The sequence below is a fragment of the Quercus suber genome, unplaced genomic scaffold (assembly GCF_002906115.3).
Source record: "Quercus suber isolate HL8 unplaced genomic scaffold, Cork oak 2.0 scaffold_118, whole genome shotgun sequence".
NCBI lineage: Eukaryota > Viridiplantae > Streptophyta > Magnoliopsida > Fagales > Fagaceae > Quercus > Quercus suber.
Window position 1 is genome coordinate 104,642 of NW_027069583.1, and position 6,000 is coordinate 110,641.

The window sequence follows — 6,000 nt, forward strand, 5'->3', positions numbered from 1 at the left end:
AGGGAGGTCATTGGTGGGCAGGTAATACTTTGTCAAAGCAGAGAACAGTTTATAGTATAAACGTGAGTGTCAATTGCTACTAATTTTGTAAAAATAGAGTACCTGCTTAATCACATGTGAGTTAAATCTAATTTCCCAATTTTTCTCCTACAAGGTAATAATTTTCATTTTTTACTAATATCTGAAGTGTCAAAAAATATTGAACTGATACTAAGAGTGAGTATAGGGAGGTCATTGGTGGGCAGGTAATACTAAAAGTATATGGAGGCAAGTAAGAGTTCAAAAAATATTGAAATACTAATACTAAGAGTGAGTATAGGGAGGTCATCGGTGGGCAGGTAATACTAAAAGTATATGGAGGCAAGTAAGAGTTCAAAAAATATTGAAATGATACTAAGAGTTTTATCTAAGTGTCAGTATAGGGAGTTCATTGATGACTTGAGTATAGGGAGGTCATTGGTGGGCAGGTAATACTAACAGTATAAGGAGGCAAGTAAGAGGTCAAAAAATATTGAACTGATACTAAGAGTGAGTATAGGGAGGTCATTGGTGGGCACGTAATACTAAGTGTATAGGGAGGCAAGTAAGGTAAAAAAGTATTGAACTAATACTAAGAGTATTATCTAAGTGTCAGTATAGGGAGTTCATTGATGACACTAAGAGAATAATGTGTATCAAAAAATATCTGTGTCAAAAAATATTGAACTGATACTAAGAGTGAGTATAGGGAGGTCATTGGTGGGCAAGTAATACTAAGAGTATAGGGAGGCAAGTAAAAGGTAAAAAAATATTGAACTAATACTAAGAGTATTATCTAAGTGTCAGTATAGGGAGTTCATTGATGAAACAAAGAAGTTGAACTGACACTAAGAGTATATAACATGTATCAAAAAATATTTGAGTGTAAAAAAATATTGAACTGATACTAAGAGTATAGGGAGGTCATTGGTGGGCAAGTAATACGAAGAGTATATGGAGGCAAGTAAGAGGTCTTAAGTGTAGCTATCAGTAAAAAAATATTGAATTGATACTAAGAGTATAGAAACTTCTTCTTGGTAAGAGCAAGAGCTAAGTGTCAAACAAATATTGAACTGATACTAAGAGTATAGGGAGGTCATTGATGAAACAAAGAGGTCATATGGCTAACGTGTATCAAAAAATATCTAAGTGTCAAAAAATATTGAACTGATACTAAGAGTATACGGAGGTCATTGAAACGAAGAGGTAATATTTATTCTTCTATACTTTAGAGTATACTTTAGAGAGTATATCGAAGAGTTTTTGTCATTTCTATATGACTCTTATGCACATTCTTAGAGAGAGAAATTCTATTTCTCATGCACATTTGTAGGGGGAGAGATATTTCATAGGGGAGATGCATATACCAAGGAGGAGAAGACATTGAGTTAATAAGAAAACTTTGTTTTATTTCTGTTTCTTTATGTTTGTTTTCTTGTTTACTTTATGGTGCTTTGAGTTATGTTCAGTTTCTATGCTTTGTTGTTCTCATTCCATCATGTTTGTGTTGGACATGCATACATCCTTATGCTATTATGCTTTATTGAATGCATGTTCGAATGATTATTTGCTTTACTATGTGATCATTGTAGTCATTTCTATATGACCGTTTTGGTGTATGATCAAGTTGCTCATATGTTTCACATAATGTTTACTTGATCGCAATTTACTTGTTATATTATACTTGTCATTTTATTACTTGCTTTACCTTGAGGGTCTAATGTGTTTTGTGCAAGTGTTTCTAGTTACAGGTATATATGTTCCAAGTTTATCACAACTTTTATGATTCATGATAGGGGGAGTGATATGATAGGGGTAGAAAGAAAGAAAGAGCTTTGTGTTATATTAATTATGTTTTTGCTTTGCTCATAGTTTATGATTATGCCTAACTGTTTAAACTATATTTTTTTTGTACCCATGCTCTGTAGCTTAGTACTTGTTGTTAATGTTATGTATTTCTTTAAATACATCACTTTTGTGCCCTTATTGGATTTTGTATCCTTGATGCAATTACCTTGTGTTGTTGTATCAATTGAGTGTTGGACATGCAAATGATACTTTGCATTGAACTTATTAGCTTGCATGTCCAGATGTTCATTCCTTGTGTGAATGATCATTGTGTTCACTATTTATAGTGATTGTTCATTTTTGGTCAAGCCATGCTTTATTGTTTCATTCCTTTTTGCTTGATCGCATTGTGTTTGCTCCAAATGCATTTCAAGTTTTCTGCTTACAATGATCGTATTGTGTTGTTGTTTTCAGGAAATACTTATTTGTATGGTTCAATAGCTTCATAGATTCTAGAGTTAGGTGTGAGTGAGTTTTGTTCAACTGTTCCCAACTCACATGTTATTGTTTTAGGATTTTGTCACGGAATAGCCAAAGGGGGAGATTGTAAGGTTGAATTTATTTAATCATTTTGTTGGCTTTATTCCGTGTCAAATTTTCTTGCAATTCAGCATTTAGAAACCCTATATTTAGGTAGAAATCATATAAGGGTAATGTGTGAGAGAGTGTGAAGAAATGCCTAAGAGTGTGCACTCAAGAAGAGCCTCGCGACTGGATCTTACAACTGGCTCGCGACTGGCGAGTTGTCAAAGGTGGGACACGTGTGAATCTTGTAGGGGGAGCTGAAGGGTCACGCCAACTGTTGCACTATAGGACAAAACCTCCAGCTTGGCAAGGCAGTTAGCTCGTGACTCAAATTCGTGACTCATTCTAGACGCAAGTTCAAGTCGCCAGAATGCCCTATTTGGTTGTAACTAACTCTTCGTATTCCTCATACATCTTACTATAAATACTCTTATACCCACGAAATGTGGAGAGCTTCCAGAGAGGATTTTGAGGGAGAAACCCTAGAGAAAAACAAGATTGACTCATCCACAATCTTCATCCTTTGATTCTCCAAATTCCTCTACTCATACCCTCTCCATTGATATATCCTTGAGAAGTACATTAGCCAAATCTTTATCTCACCATACTCATATCTGTGAGACTGTTATTTTGGTGCTTGGGAAGCAGTTTAGAAAGGACCAATTCATTTTGGTTGATGTAATGGGCGATTGCAAGATCCGGTAAGCTAAAGAAGATAAGGTTCGGCGTAACCCTGTTGGAGCAAGAAGCTTGGAGGGCTTAGGTGCACTGGGTAGATTAGGCTTGGAGGGTCTTTTGCTATTCATGTATATCAACTTTATTCTCTAGTGGATTATTGACCGCTTGGAAGGCGGCGGAGAGATTTTTCGCCGAGGACTTCGGTTTCCTTTTCGATAACACATTGCTGTGTTGTCTTTGTGTTTGCATCTCTCTTCCCTTAATCTTTGTCATTTAATTACTGTTATGGTTGTGATTAAATTCGGTTTAGATTGTTTTACCAATTCTATTTTAGCTTATTTTCATATTCCGCACATATATTGTTTGATTATAAACTAATGTTAGTAATTTATAAATTGGGGGTCTAAACGTTCATTATTGAACATTCAGAATGGTTACCTCATTTTTTTTGAAAACTTGCAAATTTTTTTTTTTTTTTTTTGGAGTTTCACCTAGTGGCCACATCTAAACATAAAATAGACTTTGACTCTATTTTCACTTTCTCCACATACTTTTGAAGGTTTGTAACCTATTTAGAAAAGCTTTCACATATCTAATTGCATCACGCATCCTATCAATTGACTTATTATGTTGTTTTAATCCAATAAGGTTGAGGATGTGAGCACAACACCTCACATGTAAAAATTTATGCCCAAAACATACTTTTCCACATTTTAGTAGCTTCTTTCAAGCAGTCAATGACTATATCATTTGAACTAGCATTATTCACCATCAAGGTGAAAATGTCCTCAATATTCCAATCTTCTAAACAAGATTCAACCATTTTACCTATGGTCTTCCCCTTATGGTTATCAACAATACAAAAGTTCAAAATCCTTTTATGTAGCTTCAATTATCATCTACAAAATGACAAGTAAGACACATGTAATTAAAATTTTGAATTGAAGTTCATGCGTAAGTGGTAAGACAAAGCTTACGACCTCTCAAGGCATTTTTCAACATATTCTTCTCCATAAAGTAGATCATACTCACATCTGTAGCTACTGTAAAGCAAGATGGGGTATTAAAATTAAGTTAGAAATCTTACAAGACCTTTTGAATCCTAAACCCTCTACAAACCTAAAAGANGATCATACTCACATCTGTAGCTACTTTAAAGCAAGATGGGGTATTAAAATTAAGTTAGACAATCTTACAAGACCTTTTGAATCCTAAACCCTCTACAAACCTAAAGGAAAGCTCATCCAATATTATCATTTCAATAAGAGCTTTTCTACCTGCAACATTTGAAAAGTTCCTATGTACTAGATTTCCCTCCTCTCCATCCTTGGACAATGGGTGTTCTCTTTCAGGCAACTCTTGATAAGGATACTTGAGACAAGTGGGTACATGAGATTTTACATTAGATGTCCCATAAATTCTACTGTCAGCCATGTACTCTTTTGTACAATATTTACATTTTGCCTTAGTTTGACTATCTTCATCTACAAATTTATCAAAGTGTTCCCAAGCCCATAATTGTTTTCTCTTATTAGGATTAGAAGACTAAACTTTCACCTTGGCTAGACAAGGAGGTTTCCTAGCAAGTCTTGCAATAGCAACAAGTCTTACAATGATAGTATTATGCTGTGAAGGCTCATTTGAATCGGGTTGAGCAACAAAAATAAATCAACTAATAAACAAAATAAATAGTATAAATAAAAAAAATTACATAAACTTTTTTAATAAATATAAAAAAAAAACTATGTAAAAAAATGCAGTAGAAACAAGTAAAATATATGTTAATAACATTTTCACAATAACAATGTACCAGTAGAAGCATATCATTATCAAACAAAGTACAAAAATGATAGTTTACATCAAATACTACCTAAAAAATACGATATACTATAAACTCAAAAATGACCTATAATATGTTGGAAAATGCTGAAAATTTTGAAAAGGCATTCAAGTAGATGGAATTTCATGATCCTGGTTATAAGTCCCACTTTCACGATGCTAAATCAAGTAGGAAACCTTCTAATGAAGAAGATTGAGAAAAGATTTTGGAGACTTTTTAAAAATGCCACAAAGAGGTTTTCAAGTTCCTTGAATTTGACATCAAATGATTTATTTGATGAGATGTATATGATTTAGAGCAAGATAAATAAATTGTCTAAGGGTCTGTTTGGGATCTATTTATTTTGCTGAAACTAAAAACTTTTTGTTGAAAGTATTGTAAATAAAGGTAAATGTTAGTTGAAATAGTACAGTGGGGTTCATGAATAGTACCAAAAAATGCAATGAGACCCATAAATAGTAGCAAAAATAAGCTGAATAATAAAATAAGTTGACAAAAAATAAGCTAGCCAAATAAACACTAAGAGTGGCAATTATTTTTTGAGCTCAATAATAGAAGAAATGAAGGGGAAGTTTGACAAGTATTGGGGGACCAAAGAGAATTTATCAAAGAAAGAATGTTTCATCTTATATGTTATTGTGGTGCTTGATCTTCGAAAAAGTTGAGGTATTTGTGTTATTTTTTAAAGGACAAAGTTTAGCTATAAAATTGGGTGTAACTTAAGACTACAAACTCACTTAATAAAATAAATATTATAAAATATTTTGAAAATCTAACTGTTGAATTGCATGTTCTTTACGCTTTTAATACACATGCTAAATTTTGTGTCAATCGGATATTATTTACTATATGATCTATAAGATTATATATTGTGCATAATTTTAAATTATAAAAACTTGCAAATTTAAAAAAAATTATTGATGACATAACTATTGATTTTTAATTTTCTTGAAATTTTACAAGCATAGAAGATATAAGAAGAAGATGTAATCCAATGGTGGATTTGTCAAAATTCACCTTCAATAAAAAGATATTAAGTAAGTTTGTAGTCTAAGGATACAACTAATTTTGTACCTAAATTTTATCATTTT